Raw genomic sequence first — 19,260 nt, forward strand, 5'->3', positions numbered from 1 at the left:
ATCAGCTCCACCGTAATACTGGTTTGTAAAAACTACAATCACCTTACATATAGGAGAGAGAAGAAAGTTATATGCAAATGAGAGAGGAAAATTATTATTTTAGAAATATATGAGTTTGATTAGTAAATATTTAAAATTATGTTTAAAATAAATTTTAATCAAGATTTATTTTCATTGGTCATTTTAATTTTCTACAGTTGAAATTAAATTTAGTTAATAATTTCTAATTTTTTTTATAGATTAAAGTTAAATTTAGTCGTTTTTAATTTTTTTACTTGTTAATTTTAATTTGATTGATAATTTTAATTTTTTACTTTTTATGTAATTTAGGTTTCTAATTTTTTGAACCGACTAATCCTGGAGGTAATCGACTTGCCCTATAAAAATTTTCCATCGGTCACAAAGATAAATTGGGAAGCACTCATGGAGGCTCATCCAGATGACCATCACTCTTAGGCGCACTTCTCACTAGAGGGAAAAATCTCCTATAGTGTGTTGCAGTTGAGACTCGAATCTTAGATTCCTTGATTATCCATTAGAGGACTTAATCATCGCATTATTACCTAGGTAAAAAAGTTAGATTTGATTGTTAATTTTTTTATTAAAATTTGATCTGTAATTTTTTATTTTTTATTAATAAAAAATTAATTTATTAAAAAAATAAGTTTGATTAATAAATTAAAAATATTTATTGCTTATAGTTATTAGTAATTGATATTTTTTTATAAAAATATTTTGACAACAACCAAGTCTTTTTTCACTAAGTGGGATCAGTTGTTGAAAGTCAACAGTATATTTAATAAATTATTCTAGAAAGTCTATCATAAAAGAATTTTTATTTTTTTTCATTTGTACTAATAAAGAAGTAAACTTTACCCAAGATACACGACTCAGTGTATTGTGAAAATAATTTACATACAATTGTGAAAATAATTATTTGTAAATGTATAAATTATCCTTTTAATTTTTATTAATAAAATTAAATATCTCTAATAATATTTTATAAAAAACTATTAAAGTCTTAAATATCTTAAAACTTTATTAGTTTACTATGACCAGCCTTACTTAACTCAATTTAAGCTTGAATATTTTAAAATTTTATTAGTTTACGCTCCTACTTGAAACACAAAATAAATCAAAGTTACGAATTTCTTCCTTCATTCTTGATCGGATATGAAAGATTATAAATTGTTCGTGAAAAATATTCACGAATAGAATAAAGTTTATGAATCATGTTTATAAACAACGTTGATGAATAAAATTTATAAATCATGTTTATATTTATCAATATGATAAATAAATAAATTTTTTAAAAATTAAATAAAAATATATTAACAATTTTAATAATCAATCGAAAAAAACTATAAACTTTTCAAACAATCATTCGATTTGATCTAAACAAATCAATCAAGTTCAAATGAAACTTAAATCAAACTTAAATTCATAAAAATAAAATAAAATTAAACCACTTGAATAATCATTTTAATAATTTAATTCATTTTAAACACAATTTAACAACTTTATTAGTTTACATCGTCCGACCTGAAACACAATAAAAGCAAAGCGATGAGTTTCTTCCTTCATTCTGGGATCGGATCTGACAAAAAAAAACCCGATTCCGCGGCATACGCCTCCCTCGCCACTCTCGTCACCCTTCCGCATCATTGGCGATGGCCGCCGTGCAAAAGCCAGAGCGATCGGAAGAATCAGGAGAGGGCCCTTCGAGAAGCGCTCAAGCGGCATCTGCGGCAGCTTAACGACCTCTGTCGCGCCGTCAAAGCAGAATCCATCGCCGATCTTCAAGAGATCCTCTGCTCTATGATTCTCTCCGATGCTGCAAAAGGTTGGAACCGCCAACCCAGCGGCCCCCTCAACCCGGCCCCACAAGTATGAGAGGGAGTAAAGCACGGACAGATTATATAAGGTTGATTCTCTCCGAGTGCGTATATAAGGTTGATTATATCTGTTTCTGCTATGCGCCTTCTTTGCCTTGCTTATTGATGTTCTTCAAAAGGTTTTGCACTGCCGGTGTCTGTATCACAAGTATGAGCAAGGGCTTTAGGGAATGGAAAGAAATTCATAATATCTGTTCCCAACGTTAATCTGTTTTTCTTCATGCTTTTTTTGGTAGAGGTGACACGAGTCACACGCTAGTAGTTGGAACCCGGAACTAGACATAATAGACAGCGGATTAGGCATAGCAAAGTGTCACTTCTTTCTTGGACAATCAGATTGATCTTCAACTCGAGCTGAAATGTCATAGTTCACTGTGTTTGGTGGTATGTGATAATTCTAGCTCTTAGCCGTATTTCAAACGTCCCTTCACATGATGAATTGGTTAAAAGAGCTTTGACAATCACGTGGGAAAGTAGATAAAGTTCCAAATGATCGAGCGTTTTTTGCCCTTATATTATTATTTTTTGATTCAGCAAATAGACATCTTGTTTTAATATAAGACTTTATATTTGTTAATGAATCATAAGATGAGACTAGATTGTTGTTGCAAAAAAAGACTAAGAGCAAGACATGGTAAAGCGTTCCTCAAATGATATCACCATATTGAAAAGAATCGCTACAGCTAGCTTAAAGTTTAGGGTCTGTCTCCTTGAAGAGATAAATTAAAGGATCTTTTGTTTCCTTTGTCAGAAAAGAGAAAACATGGACATTTAAAGAGATATAACTTAACCATCTGGCCTTAACTCATCCGCCTAAAATCAAATGAAAAATTAATTAATACTTGTTGATTAGACAAAAAGTGATTCGTCCTCATTTACATCCATTTAAATAGACAACTGAAAGGATAGTTTTCTTTTCATCCTTCTCCTCCACCTTTTTGTCTTTTTATGTATTCATCCTTTAAATTTACTATCTTTTCAAGTGAAACAAGGCCTTAGAGTTAAGTTTCTTGGACTTAATTAGTATATAAGTAATGAACATTATCATGCTGAATTTCAACTCATTGAATCTACTTTGATCATTTATGACATTTTTAAACTGACAGAGTCCTGCTTCTGATATGATGTGGTACATGAACAAATTTAAGTATGATTTCAGAGGGCAAATTGTTTCTATTGAGCGAGTTCAATCCTCTTTGGACCATGTGCCCCATAGGTATGCTTTCATTTATCGCATATCAAAAAATTTCTATTTCTAGTTTCAATTTTATAGTTTGTTACTTAATCCAAGTAACCAAACTGAATGGATTATTATATAATTTTTGTTGATATTATTATTTTCTCATACTCTTTTCATAGACTTGTATTTTGTGAGCTATAGTAGTATTAAAAGGATATTTGTTTGCTTTATATGCAATGAGTTTGCATGCTTTGGGTTGTAAAAGAAACCATCATCTTGTTGCTTTTTCTTATTTTCTATTTTTTTTTAATTTTAAACATCTTTAACTGCTACTGGCCTAACACTTATCAGCAAGCACTCAGATCTAACGTACTCCGATTCTGTAATTGAAAAAAGAACATAAAACACAAGCACAGAAGTTGATATTTCTAATCCAGAGTCAGGCCCCTGTTGATTCTTTAATTGAGCACTTTTTTTCAGTCTTTGACTGCATCTACATGTTTGTGACAGTTGTACATGTGGGTTGAATGAATGCATGGTTGGGTTTTGGGTTAGTTTAATTAAGTTCACCAACCACACAGGAGGGGAGTATTATTAATGTAAATATGTAAATTTGTTCCTTTCCTAAGCTTAGGCTTTTGGGTAAGTTGCCAAGCAGTAAAGTTTGTGACAAGACATTTATGTTTTGTTTGATTATTTATATGTGCTTATTCTGTCTGTTAGGTACCTATTAGCTGAGGCAGGGGATACCATTTATACTTCATTCATTGGCACAAAACAATACAAATAAGCACAACAATAAGATTATGGAATTCCTGAATTTTCAAATTAATAATAGAAAAACTTACAAAGTTACTGATCTTTCATCATTCTTTTGGAGATGTCATAGCTGATGCAAATATACTTCAGGGAGCCATATTCCATGAGGGTAATGCTGTGGATGATTTGAGTGATATTGAATCTGATCATGCTGGCAAGGAAAAGAAGATTGATGAAAACCTTGGAAAGCCAATTCAATAAAAACGGAAGCGATTGAGAGAAACTCCAAAGCCTGCTGCACATAGGGTGTGTTGCTGATAAATTTACTTTGGAGTATTGTTAACATAGAAAGTAATCCCTTCAATTGATCCAAATTGAAGTTTGTCTGAAACTCACTGTTAACGCAACTGGTTTCCCTTAATTATTTTACAGGGTTTCTTGACACGTGCTAAAGGAATTCCAGCTTTGAAGTTGTATAAATGCTCAGAAAAAAAAACATAAGCTTGTTCTTTGTGGGCATTCACTTGGTGGAGCTGTAAGTGATATTTATTATACCCTACTTATATTGTCTTGTATACTAATATGAACTTCTTGTCTTCTGATTGCTCTCTTTATGATGCCAGGTAGCTGTGCTGTTTACACTTGCAATTTTGAGAGATCTAGCAACATCTTCGCTGGCTAAAGAGCACGAGAATGTTCCTGTGAAATATATAACTTTCTCTCAACCACCTGTTGGTAATGCTGCTTTGAAAGAGTATGTTCTGTCATTTAATTGTAGTAGAAGAATAGTCATTATATTTTTTGTTAGAATTTTGATCTAGATTGGGGAACTTTTGTGTTAGTTGCTTATTTGGGTAAGTTTGTCATTTGCAACAATGCTAACTTCACAACAATACATTTATGATGTCTCTTTTTTACATGATTTTAGTTATGTTCACCAGAAAGGATGGCAAGGCTACTTCAAAACATATTGCATTCCTGAAGATTTGGTTCCGCGTATCTTGTCTCTTGCATATTTTCATCGTTATAATACACAAGTTCAGCAACCATCTTTTCATGAAGGTTCAACATATGAAGAAGAGACAAGTAGGTCAAGCTTTCAAAAGGACAAAACAAACGATGGGGAAGAGTCAGTCCTTGGAGTTGGCCCTGTTCAGACTTCGATATGGAGACTCACAAATCTTGCTCTAGAGGCTGTTTGTAAGCATTTAAATGTGTCTTCACTTGAAAATTATAGCTCTCATTCTGCATTTACCACAGCCGTCTCAGAGCCACAGTCCTTGGAAATCCATGAGGATTCTGATGGAATTTTTTTGACTTCTCTTGATCCCGATGGGACTGTTGCAATTGAAAGCCATGTAATTGGGAAAAACAGCAGCAAAATTAGGGAGTCAAGGCGGTGGCACAGAGTTCCGTTATTGCCTTCTTATGTACCTTTTGGACGGGTAGCCACATCCTTCTGTCTGTTTCTTTTGCTTCCTTAAGCTAACATTATAAGTAAATATATTAGAAGGTTTTGTCAGTTATTTTTAAATTGTTACTTCGGTGAGCATTCTCATACACTAGAAAGTGAGAGTACACTCCGGCTTTGCATATACATTCCTTTTGATAGTTTATTAAATTTATTATCATTTGTTTGTCACTAAAAGATGTTGCAATATTGTGTGAATGTAAAAGTGCCGAAACGGGTTAGTCGGACCTACCATGGGATAGGCCCGATCGGCCGGATTTTGTACCATGCCTAACACAACTTGTGATGTGCACCAGTTGCTCAGCCTAAGCTTGCTGGGCTAAAATATATTTTAAAATAATAATAATAATAATAATAATAATAATAATAATATAAAAATTATTTTTTTAAAATTCAGAAAATAGAAAAAAATCAGAAAAAAACTAGATAAAAAATCTAAAATTTTATTAATTAAAATATGAATATTACATCTTTACTTTAACACACTATAAGCAATTTAATTCAATATGAATATTACTTCTCATGTATAAGAATATTATTTCTTACTTTCATGAGAAAATGGTACCAGAAACTATTATAGTGGTCAGGAATATAGCTTTTGAGGTAAATTGAATACATTTTACTTTAATAACCTCATAGAATATGTTAATATATCTATAGATTTTAAATAGATCACTTGTACATGATGCATAAAACATTAAGTGTGAAGTTGAGATATAAAAATTCATTTGTGCAAGCATAAAAAAATTACAAAATGTTACATCTATTTTCAACATATGCTTTAATTATTATTTCCTAACTTGTTAGCATAAAAGTGTTTCATTTATAAACAGTCTTAATGGGCTCTTAAATGATATGATTGCTTTGTATTTTTTTATTTAACATTTTTTATAATTATTAAATGTTTTTTATATATTTCTAAAATCTTCTGTCTGAGAGAGTGATATTGGACAAATTAATTGTGTTCCTAGTTTATGCAATATTTTTATAATTTACTCTAAGCTTAATCTTGTATGCATACAAGGTTTAAAACATGGCAACACAATGAATGTGAAAAAAAAAAACTATCTGCCATGTTAATGTTAAAATTTTCTTTTAAGATTGTTTTTTGTAGAATCATTAGTTGGCATATTATCAAACAATAACATTATCATTTTTCAATTATACCATATAAATGAATAGTATTATAAATATGATAAATAATAGCATGACCATTGTAAGGAAATTTAAAATCTTTTAAAACTATTTATTCGTTTTTGAATTGACCAATTATTATTTATCCAATGTGCAGTGAGACAAATGTATGATTGTGCATTACGATTACTATAAACATGTTATGCATGTAAAAATATTAATTAAATTTTATTGTGAATTAGAAATATTTTTATTTTGTTTGCATGCATTGTTTTCCTTTGAAGCTTCCGAAGTTGAAGATAACTTATAAAATATTTGAAGTCACTTGAATTGATTATAAAAATGATGACTCAAGCTTCACAAGCTTTGTAAGCTCGCTATTGGCAAAGGATAGTGTCATCTTAGCAATAGCTTTCCTAGTGTCATGTGATTTTTATGTGGCAAATTAGGTGGTCATTAGAAGATTTGCAACTTTTGCATTGAGCTCCTTTTTTTTACCATATTTAGAAATAATGTCGAAATGGTCCCACATCTCACTATGCTATTTATGACTACAACTAATGTTACTTAAAGATACTCACATCCTTGTCTCTTTTGTGTAATGGTCTCAAGCATGTCTCTAAGTTCAACATTTACAACTTCTCGAGGCTTTTGTGTATAACTCATACAGTTGCCTCTCAAGGAACACACTAAAAGGGATTTCCTCTTATTCTTTTCAGATCTACCTTTGATCATTTTAAGATATTTTACTTTATCTTTATGCTTTTAATAGTAATCACTTGCTTCCATATCATGTATGTACTAAGTTTTAGCATTCATATATATTCAAATAACTGTTTTTCTGCCTTTTTTATTTTTGATTGAGCTAACAATTACTAAATGACCATCTTCTAACTTGAATAACAACCTTAATGTTTTCTACCAGCTCTACTTATAGGGGAAGTTCATCAGTTGAGTCACTTTCTGGTGCAGAATACTCGGAATTGACATCGGTACGAGTGTACACATTATGAATTAGTTTAATAGTACTTTTGTTCTAGTACTATTGTTTTTTTTCCCTTTAACTTAAATGATAAGAAACACTAGCTACTCATTCTGAATGCTTTGCCCTGGGAAAGGCATTTGCAGGTTAGGTCTGTCATAACAGAATTAAGGGAGCGCTTTCAATCACATTCTATGAAGTCATATAGGTCTCACTTTCAGAAGTAAGACTTACCTTTTATGTTGGAAATTTTTTGGTCATGTTGTCTTCTGCACGTACTATAGTAGGCTTCCTGAATAATGTATTTGTTGCTGAATCAGGCCACAAGGACATTGTTTTCAGTATCCCTTAAATGTGTTTTCTGATTAATCTGAATAATAAGTTTAGGTTCTGATGATATTTCCTTGTTGTACAAATCTACTTAACCATGGACTGCATAATCGCAATTGTTGATGTAAACTCATATCCTTTGTGATACACTGCACAGTCACGAGTTCCTTTTCTTGGATGATCCTGGTCCAAAGAATATCTGTTTCACCTTGACCCACAATTCATAAAACCAGGAGCTGTTAGAATCATGCTTTATAGGAAGTTGGAAGTATTGTTTCTGGCAGATGTTCTTCATAATGAACTTAATCAAACTTATATTAATACAAAGTGTACGGTTGTATCAATGTCCCCTCTTCCGTGTTGACCCGGGGATAGGCTGTCGAAGGCGCTGGGGGAGAGCCGTCTTTTTGCCACCATGGTTATATCAATGTCCTGAGTGTGGTTCACCATGTTTTTTGTGGTTGCTTTTTTTGGGTGAATGTAGTGGGAGACATTTTTTATAATTTAATTTTTCAAATGCATTATCGTTGGTAGTGACTTCGAGTGAAAATTGAGTGCCTTATTTTTTTTATTTTTGGCAGACTATATGTATGTGTGCTCCTCCCTTTCGTGGGATGGAGCAGGTACCACATTTTCCACACTAATTACTTGGCCTAGCAGCTCCTGGTGCTGTAGAGTTTGGCCACATTATGGAGCCTCATGTTATCCAAATTGCAACTTCTATTCTTCCTCTTGGTTGAACTGGAATTCCTGGTGATAAAAACATGGAGCCTATGAAAGCTAATATTGTGTGACATGGGCTTCACCTTTGCCTTGTACAAGCTCAAGTAAATGAAAGCTGGTATTATCTTTGCATCTATCTCAAACTTGTTGGTTTCTGAAGCAATTACTTTGGCTAATATGTAATGTTAATGTGTTATCTCATATACAAAGCAATCATTTGATAAATATTCATCAATCCATATAACATTTTCATTAATAGCTTATGTTTGAGAAATCAGCTAAACTTGGTTTTCCCTTGGCTGATTTATCATTGTTGATTTATGACTGATAAATTAATCACCAAGCATATTTTGATTTTTTTTTATATTCATATTCATATAATATGATCATTAATTGTCTATGTTTGAGGAACCAACTAAAATTGCTTGTTTGTTGGCTATTTGATCATATTTGGTTATTGGCTGATATATTAATTTCTAACAAAATGTTAATTCATAATGGGGCTATTTGATGCTTCAGTTTGACTTATTTTGACTGGTAATGATCCCCACCCTTGACACATATTTTAAGTCTTCTTATCTTCTTTTTTCTTTTTATTTGGCAATGCCCGTTAGAAGAAAGAAGATTATTCCCATAATGGAATGGTGGAAGAGTAGAATAAATAGTTTAAGTACATTGACAATGGGCATGACTAGATGAACATATGCAGTGTGTGATTCTTTTGCTTGTAGTCCTTGTAGTGCTTGTGAATGTCCAATGTTAGCACTATGAAAGTTAAGTGTAATAATAAGAAACTGGACTCCTCACGTCTCATTTAGCTATTTTCATCTCTTTACTCTTTCTATTATTTTTTCTTGGTATTCTATTTTATCCCATGTATAAGTGCAATGAGTTACTACCGTGTGACCTTGTGGTCACGGGATCGAGTCGTGGAAATAATCTCTTGCAATACAAGGTAAGGCTGCATACAATATATCCACTGTTATCCAACCCTTCTCTAGGACCTCTCATTGACGGGAGCTTTGTGCACTGGGCTACCCTTTGTAAATGCAATGAGGTTAGCTTGTCTTTTGCATGTTTTGTAACACAAAGGAAAAAACATGCAACACCTTTGTGGCAGAAAAATCTAGTTTGTTTAGGCACCAGCTTTATGATTTCTAATTCTATTATCAAGGTAATTTATGTTTTATTAGTATTATTATTTCTTGTTTACACACATGTTTTTTATAACACGTATTCAACAACAGTGGAAAACTTACCTTCAGTGCCACCTCCATCCTCAACAAATGATGGGATGCAACCACAGACACAAGAGATGCGGATCTTAATTGGCCGTCCTTTAAAACATCCACCAGAATTTCCAGTTTTAAATGTTTCTTTCATTTCAACTCAATTGCAGAGCATAGCAGCTTAGATCCGGACTATGAAATTGGCTCTCTGTTTGAAGCAAGAAATACATGTAGTGATGGTCTGAACAACTTTGTTTTATACTGTACCAGTGACTTCTTTACCATCTCCAAAGAGGTTCATGTCAGAACACGAAGAGTGCGATTAATTGGGTTTTAGGTATCATATTTTTCATGCTAGATAATATTTTTGATCTTTCAGGGGTTTATCACTGAATGTTTACAGGGTGCTGGAAAGACTAGTTTATTTATTGCATTGCTGGATTATAGTCAGAGGAATAGAGCAAAGCTTGATCTTATTTACTCAGATATGGTTGAACATAAACTTGTAGAAGGTGGAGTTTGCTATTTGAATTCTGTTGCAGTAAGCCTGCAGGTAACTTTCTAAATATAACTCCCAGTATCTAAATATTACAGCAGAAATTTCGCTGTAAGAAAATATAAATGAGCACTTACAGTCAGTTATTGCAGTCTGCATCGACTAGCATCCTAAATCAGAAATGGTGGTGTGATTAGCTGCCAACTTTTTTTTACATGGCATATTACTAGTGTGGATCAACAAATTTCATGGAAAAATAATTACATGGATTTTATAAGATACTTTAAGTCACAAGCGTCAGAGCTGGAGCCAGCAGAGTTCATGTTTTCTATTTTTCAAAGTCTACTGGAAAGTGTTTAAAAGAAAAAAAATAATTAATCAGGTTGGGTAATGTCAAGCCTGGGATGATCGGCCCCATCTTACGGAAGTTTTTCATCACCTATCAGGTAAATCAGGAAGCACTTACGATGGACGATCTAGAAGTCCAATATTCTTTAGTTGTAAATCTCATTTGATAAAAAATTTCTTGCAACTTAGGAGACAACTGAGCATTTTTACCATTGCACCGGGGAAAGTGTTTGAAAGAGAGAGAGATGCCAAACTTGACTTTTCTAAGAAAAGCTAGGCTAAAAGGATTCTATATCTAGAATTGTTTACTATTTTCTGCTAAGGATCACTCTTATATTAATTCTGTTTCTTGACTTTTCTTTACAAGGAACCAAAAAAAAACAGTTCTTCTGTTAGCCTGACGTTGAGAGCTATGGCAGTGAGTACTTGTAGTCAAGCAATGGATTATTATCAGGTATCCAAGGGTTTGCAAATGATAACTGGCAACATCCATCACCACCTTTATACTTAAAACTTCATGTTAAGCAATTTTTGAGCTTTCTTTATCACGATTGATGTGGGATGCTTTTCAACTCTGAAAGCAGCAACCTATTCTCACTGTACTCATTACAAAAAGAGATTTCTAGTTTTCGGGAGGAATTGGAAGCAGGTGTTTGTGACCTCAGGAGAAAAACAGATCTGGTTGTCCTTGTGCATAATTTATCCAGTACAGTACAAAGATGGCGTGATACACAAAGTTCACTTCCGGCCATGTCACTTCTTTTGAATGAGGCTAAGGTTCGTGGTATCCCTTGGGCTCTAGCCATCACTAACTAATTCTCTGTCAGTGCCCATCAGCAGAATATGCTAATCGATTCAGCAATTGAGACATATCAAGTACCTCATGACATGACTGTAGTTGTGAATTCCTGTCCTTTCATGATACCAACAATTTCTAGTGGTCTGCAGTCTTTAAGTTCTTTAGATGATAACTTGGATATGGAGGCTAACCATAAGGCCAAGCGGATTCCTCTTACTTGCTAACATATCATTTCCAAAGAGAAGTGCAGCAATGCCCATCGAAGGTATTACTTCTTTTCGCCGACTCGTGCACCATGTAGGGCCGGCCCTGGAGGAGGGCGGTACTGGACGATGGCCCTAGGTCTAGAATTTGAGAGGGTCCAATTTTTTTTTTTTTTAGTATTATGTATTATAGGCATGTAATTGGGGCATTGGGTAGTTAGACTCAAATTCATATTTCAGAATTTTTTGATATTATTTTTTACTTTTATCTTTTTAGGCATGTAATTAGGACCTTGAGTAGTTAGACCCAAATTAATATTTCAGAATTTTTTGATATTGTCTTTTACTTTTATCTTTTTAGACATGTAATTAGGGCCTTGGGTAGTTAGGTCCAAATTCATATTTCAGAACCTTTTGATATTGTCTTTTACTTTTATCCTTTTAGGTTGTAATTTGTAAAATGGTAAACAAATGAAAAATGTATTGAGAAAAATATTTTGAAAAATTTTGAAACTGATAATATTATAGACGATTTTATAAATAGAAATATTAGAAGAAATCGTTTAAATGAATTATATATTATTAAAAATTTATTTTAGATTTTTTTTTTCGTCCTAAGCCTCCTGAGTCGAAGGACCGGGGTTGGCACCATGTTCTTGCAACCAACGAAAAGATGGCATTTCAGGCCAGTGTTCGTTTTACCTTATCAATGCAATATAAATGTACGAATAGTAGTACTTCTCAAGTGGCCAACCCAGGAACAAGAACCAATCCAGTCCAGTCCAGATAAAAAGAGTGGAATACTTCCGCTGAGTTGTATTTTTTTACGGTCCTTCTGGGTCTTATTTCAAAAAACTAGGCAGCATTGGAAAATCGTGTTGACTGATTGTAGCATTTTGCCTGCTTGATTACTGATTAACTACCTTTTATGCAAAAACTCAATTGGAATGAACGAACTTAAGGAGAGCTTGTCATTGGAGTTGGCAAGAGAGCAGGAGCAGCCTCTCCAACAACGAAAGATTCTCAGAGAAAAGAAATCTGTCAAAGCTGCTGCAAGCTGTGGTTATGGGGGCAGCATCTGCCTTGAGAAAACCTTAAATACATGTAGTTCAGTTTTAGGTAGTGGGTTAGGACGTGTCTATGTTGTTGACTTGACAAAGGCTTGGTGCTGTCTTGTAACACAAGAAGTGTCAATATCGGGTCATAAAAAGGATTCCTAATGTTGGTCTTTCGACGTTCAAGTTAGTGTTCGGTCTCAGAGAAAAAAGTAGTGAACTATAGCAATTGACAGGCGCAAATAAAAAGCATCGTATACCTCTGTTTGTAGATGGAAATCTTTTTATAGTGTTATTTTTGCATTGTGCATGTATCTCAAAGCGTTCCTGAAATTTTTCTAAGAAAGGACAGGTCATAAAGTGTCTCTGATACATTTTCTTAAACGAGTCCATAAATCGCTCTGAGTTGATAGACTAGAAGTTTTTAAAGGATGATTTATCAGTGGGATATTTTCCATCGTTTCTGGCACAAACTTCCAAAACGGTACAGTATGACTAGTATCTAAGTTTTGTGGTAGACCGATCGGCAGTCACTTGATTGGTATATCGCTAGCTTGGCTGTACAAAGTGAAGTTATTGACATATTTTTCACTCGATTTTCATGTTGTCGGAGAGGTGCACTGTGTTAGATCAAAGATGATAGACCGGGTAATTTAGTATTTGACTCTCAACCTCAGCTGTAAGTGCGGAGGATAATCGTTCGGAGGGTTTGGTCGGCGTTTCACTTTCGACTGGTTCTGAAGACCTGCTCAATCAACCTTGTCTGATCTGTAGTTCGCAGTCTCATAGTTTATTTGATCCTATGATTTTGACTTCCACTTTAGCCGGTCCTCGTTATTTTGATCCGCTCTTGGATGGATTTTTTTATCACCGTATCAACGCACATGATTTAGTTGACTCTTATGACAAAGAATGCGGAAATCGATTGGGACTTGGGAGGGGAATAATTTTTTTTTTTAGTAATTCAAATATTGAGCTCTTCCAACTAATCCTGGAACTCATTCTTAAATAATACTTGAATGAGTTGATTGATTAAAGCTATCATTAATCCTTACCAATTTTGGTTTTCAAAATATTCTATGTCTATCCCATACTCGAATTTTAATCTTAAATTTATTATTTATTTAATTTCCATGCATCCAGCCGTTGTTAAATTGAAATATGATGTTGGCACAACAAAATGTCAAATTACCAATGAAAGGGACTTATCTATAGTAAATAAGTCCCTTTCATGGTCGATTGCTTCTTTGTCGACATCAAGGCCGAGCACTGTTTCCCGGGCATGGCGTCGAGCCATGTTGGAGAAGCGACCTAAGAAAATGGAGAGACATGTAGCTGCAACATCAACAATATTTCCTTGAAGGAAGCTTGAAGGACAGAGCGACAGATACAGCAGCAGAAGCAGATCAGTTGCTCATTTGTGCTGCTCCTTTTGCTACACCGCGTTTTTGCTTGTATAAACTGACACTGTCAAGATGAAGTGCCACCATCCCACGTCCGTGCGTGCCGGTGCCATTGCTCATTTGTGCTGCTCCTTTTCCTACACGCGCTTTTGTTTGTATAAACTGAGACCGTCAAGATGAAGTGCCACCATACCACGTCCGTGCGTGCCGGTGCATGGCACCGGACACATCACCGAACGGGAAGGACAAATCGCGGACGACGACGTGTTCTGCAAAATTCATCAGCGAGTGTCTCTCTTTGGAAAAACAGTACATATGAATTCTAAAATTATAAAATTAAAAAGGGAATAGAAGTTGATTTTTTTTTAAAAAAAAATTCAGATATCAAACTATATAAATCGATTAATTGTCAATTTAAACTATAAAAATATTTTATCAATAATTAAGATAAATTTTAAAATATAAACGACTGGTCACTTCAGAGTTAACTAGTGTTCCAAGATTACTTTCTTATGAGAGGAAATTAATTCCGCGCTATAACTAAGAATGGATTCGTTGATATTTAGTTAATTATGGAAGCGTTTTATCATTGTACCTTAGTCCATAGTTCAGATTCATTGTCCCTATTTTTTTTTGTCTCCGTATCCCGTTGTCGATTAGATGGATCAGATTAAATCTCAATACATCATGATATCTTTAATATATGTGCAGTAGCCCCCAGGACGTAGCGCAGATGGTGGGCGCATGGTATCTCTGGCGTAATGGTCAGGGGTCGATTCTCAGGAACTGACGACCTGGGGTTTACCTCGCCATGCGCCTATGGTCTGTGTACCTGCATGAACCTCCCTGCATATCCGTGGAGCCGGCACTAGGGGGGCCGCTAAGGTAGCGGATCTACCTTTTAATATATGTGCAGTATCCTCGTGATGTGCAAAACAATCTTGAAATTTAATCTGATCTGTCCGATCGACAATGGAACATGGGGACAGACAGTGGCGTAACTAGGATTTTCATTCAGGAGGGGCAAAGTGACGGAGTCGAATGATGACGGTGATGTTGGCGAAAAATAACGATGTCGACTAAGCGAAAGAAATCAATCATGAAAATTTCACCTCAATTAAAAGATGTTCCGGCGAAGAGATTGCGTTAGCCAAGTGAAGACGACAGACATGCAACAAATGATAGCGACGATGGTAGCAATCGGTGTGCGACGATAGTGACTTGCTATAACGGCAGCGACATGTCGTGGAAGATCTTATGGGTAAAATTAGAGTTAGGAAAAAGAATAGGAAATAAATTAGAGGAGGAAAAAAAATGAAAAGGGGAAAATAAAAGTTCGGGATTAGAGGAGGAAGGAGAAAATGGACAGAGAAAAAAAATTAATTCGGGAAAAGAGGAAAATGGGTTTGGCTGAAAGGATTTTAATTGAATTTTTTTGTTAAAAAGACGAGAAAATTTCAAAATTTATGACTATACATTTTTTTTTAATGTTTTTTCCATCGTATTAATATTTTCTTTGAATTCCAGGGGGTACGACCACACCCCTTGAGCCTTATATAGCTATGCCCCTGGGGACAGAAAGAAATGGAGACATAGGATCTGAACTAGTGCCGGGCAAGTTGTTTTTATATTATTATTTTTATTTAGTTAGATATTCAATTCTAGCTGATTAATCTTGAAATGACCAATTGGATTTTACAAAAAAATTTTACTATGTAAATCCAAAATACCAACGAAGCCCATCATGTCAGCTTTATCATCCAATATATAGATGTGCTGATCATACTGGAATGCTCATCAGATATAATCCTGGTATGGCAATATTAAATTTAAATAGTAAAAATAATAATTAGGAATTTATAAAGCACATGTTTTTTTGCTGTTCAAATCCAGCTAATAAGCTAATATAAATATATTTTCTTGTCATTGATCTCACCAATACAAAGGAACGAATTGATTAATCCATATTTAATTAACCACTGAATTAAGCATGATAAATACTCTAGGTTTGAAAATAACTTCTAAATTATGTTATAAGATCAAATTTGAACTTTTAACTACAATTAAAGGTTTAATAGCAAATTGTTAAGTATAAACTGCATGCCAAGAATCATACTATAATAATATTCTATAATGTAAATAAGAATGAAAAACATAGTATAAAGTATATACCTAAAATACTTAAAGAGCATTCAAATCATCTGGTATGAAAACAAATATGATTTCATATATTTTATCATGTTAATACAACAAATAGCATAAATGTTCATATATCATGAATACCAATTTGCAAAAGGAAATCTCTTAAATACCATAAATGTTCAATAATATCTTTTTTCATTTATTATTTGTTTTCGCTTACTTTTTCTGTCGTTCATTTTTTAATAATTCAAAATGAAATCTTGTTCATTCTTAAAAATTACTTTTTCTGTCGTTCATTTTTTAATAATTCAAAATGAAATCTTGTTCATTCTTAAAAATTCGGTTGGTTTTATTTATTTATTCATTTTTGTTTGTTTATTCAACTTATTGGTGGGATCCGCCCGGTTTAATTGAACGTTGACTCGTTCGCAATTTTGTCTCCAGAAATTCATACACACTCCAGTGGACGCTTTTGTTCTTTGCTTAAAAAAGTCCACTAAAGTTTGCTGATCGAGACAAAAGTTCTGAAACGCCAAAAAAGGATTTTTTTTCAAGTTTTTTTTTTTTTTAAAACTAAAAACTATTTAAATGAGTGTCCCACTTTTGACAAAATCAAGCTTACATATTACAAATTAATATAGAATGGAATTTAGGAAAAGATTTTGAACATGTCCGAAAATCAATGAGATAAATACTGGGATGATGTGGTGCTTTTATTGATTTTCTATGGACTTTGTTTTTACCTGTAACACAAGCAGCGTCAGTGTCGAGCCAGGAAAGGGGTCCCCGGCGATGGCTCTCCGACGCTTAAGTCAGTCTCTGGCGAAAAAGAAGAAGCAGTAAGCGAAGCAACAAGAACTATAGCACAACAGTAAGATATCGCATATCTCCGCTGAAACTTGGACCCTCTCTTTATATAGAGCTTCAATAGCGTGTGTACACACTTCCCAAGACGAGCACACATCTCAAAACTTTCCCTGAAAAGGCGTGTCGGTAAAGTGTCCTTGACACAGTACCTTAACGGGTCGAGCATATATCTGAAGTGACAATAGAAGCTTCCGCCGTACGATCCTCTGTCTGACCATGCCGCCTGTCAGCGACACTAACTCCCAAAAGGATATCAAAAGATAGTCTGCTGTGTATCCCGCTCGGTCGAAATTCTGTTGTCCACGTGTTGTCTGCTGTCGGGCTGAGCGAGATAGCCGCTCGGCCGGAAGTCCACTGTCCAAGTGCTGTCTGTTGCCCGGCCAAGTGGGAAAGCCGCTCGGCCGGAAGTTCACTATCGCATTCTCTGTTGCTGGGCCGAGCAGGATAGCCACTTAGCCGATAGTCCACTGTACACGTGCTCGCCTGATGTTGATTTTGTTGTCAGGCCGAGCAGAGGAACCGCTTGGTCGAAGTCGAACTCTGTCGATGCCATGCCTCGTTGTCTAGCTGAGCAGGGTAGCCACTTGGCTCGGCTTCCGTACATCGTTCTCACTTGAGCGTCAGGTGTTGGAATGCTCCCCATGTCGAGGTCAACGACGGTTCGGGTCCTTCTCCCCGGTCGGGGCATGCTTCGCCCGACCGACCGATGCCCTATACGCGTTGACCGCCTTGACTTTGACCTCCATTGACCTCTACCATAGCAGCAGAGTAGGGCCCCTCATCATCACCGCATCACAAGTCTCCCCCTCAAGTCTAGTCGAAGGAGGTTGTAAGTCCGACTAACTGGACAATTATGTAAGGCGAGCATATTTCCTCCCGATCGGCCTTCGACACTATGTGGTTTCCGATCGGGATAAGACCAGCCCTTGTTGATTGGCCTGTTGGTGCTTATCGTTCGGACATAGGTATGCTCCCTCGATCCGATCAGCGCGACGAAGGTTTGCACTTGTAAAAATTCATCTCGGACTGTCTCGGGCGAGCACGAGCTAAGCTGACATCACCCAGTATTTCTTGGAAATCATGCAAATTCTCGCTCATTAAGGTTGAGCATGTTCTAACGCCTTCATTAATTGTCAACCCGTGGTGGCGCGCCATGTGTCACGCCCGCTGCTATCGCATGACTGATGTGACAAGCGTGATGTGACGTTTGATGGTTTGAATTTAACGGTGAAATCTTGGCCTGAGTTTCCGCGGCCTAGATCGGACGGCTCCGGTCAGCCGAGCCCGAGCCTTATAAGCCCGCTGCATCACTTCATTCGCACACTTCTTCGAGTTTGAGTTCTCTGGCAGCCGTCTATTCCCGTTTCCTTCGTTCTTCGGCGATTCGGTGCATCCTTCGCTTCCCGACGACCTTCTCCATAGTAAGCTTTCTTCCAATCGCGGTCGTCATCATGCTTTTCGGCCTTTCTTTTTGTTCCGAGAGTATCCCAGCAACCTTTTTCCCTCCTCGATCGCATTTCTCCCCCTTTCATATGTTTTTGCGATGGCAAGCTCTTCACAGCCGCTTGCTTCTGTCCCTGGATTTTGATACACATCCATGGAGTCTAGGTTTGATGGGGGCGACGCTGAGAGCCCGCGAGATGTTTTTGAAATCCCTCCTGACCATCAGATTGTTCTACCTTCTTCGTTCGATCGACCCAATTCTCTGCCAACCGACTTGTTAGAGTGTATACTAAAAGCCTAGCTTTTTGTAAACATTTGTTTTTGAAATAAAGAATCACATTGGTTAAATGTCTACATTTATATACTAAGTGTAGTTGTTCAATTAATTTATATTGTAGATAACATGGTGTGTGGTGTCACACACAGAAGATAATGTTATCAGTTCTTTATAAATTATAAACAGTTGCTCACTACTAAGATGGATAGGAACAAACCATTGGAATAGTCGTAGTGTAATTTGATATTAGTTTATCTTGACTATAAAATTACACTAGTACACTCAGAGTGTATTGAGTTGGACCATTTAAGGTAAGTCCTTTTTATACTGACTGGATAAAAGAACAAGACCTTTGTTATTGTGGAAGTGTGTGCTCTTAATCCTGATATAATAACAAGCACATATATCTAGTATTTATTTCTTTGACTTATCAATGGGTGAGATTTAGTTCGATAAATCAAGAGGCCCGATAAGTTGGAAAATGATATTATTTATAGTGTGTGTTGTTGATTATAGAAGGAAAC

General features: G+C 35.3%; 1 pseudogene; it reads left to right on the plus strand.

The window, feature by feature from the left end:
• The first annotated feature begins 1,562 nt into the window (after positions 1–1,562).
• LOC122022791 lies at positions 1,563–11,902 on the plus strand (annotated as a pseudogene).
• Positions 11,903–19,260: the final 7,358 nt, after the last annotated feature.

Source organism: Zingiber officinale, chromosome 9B (genome assembly GCF_018446385.1).
Source record: "Zingiber officinale cultivar Zhangliang chromosome 9B, Zo_v1.1, whole genome shotgun sequence".
NCBI lineage: Eukaryota > Viridiplantae > Streptophyta > Magnoliopsida > Zingiberales > Zingiberaceae > Zingiber > Zingiber officinale.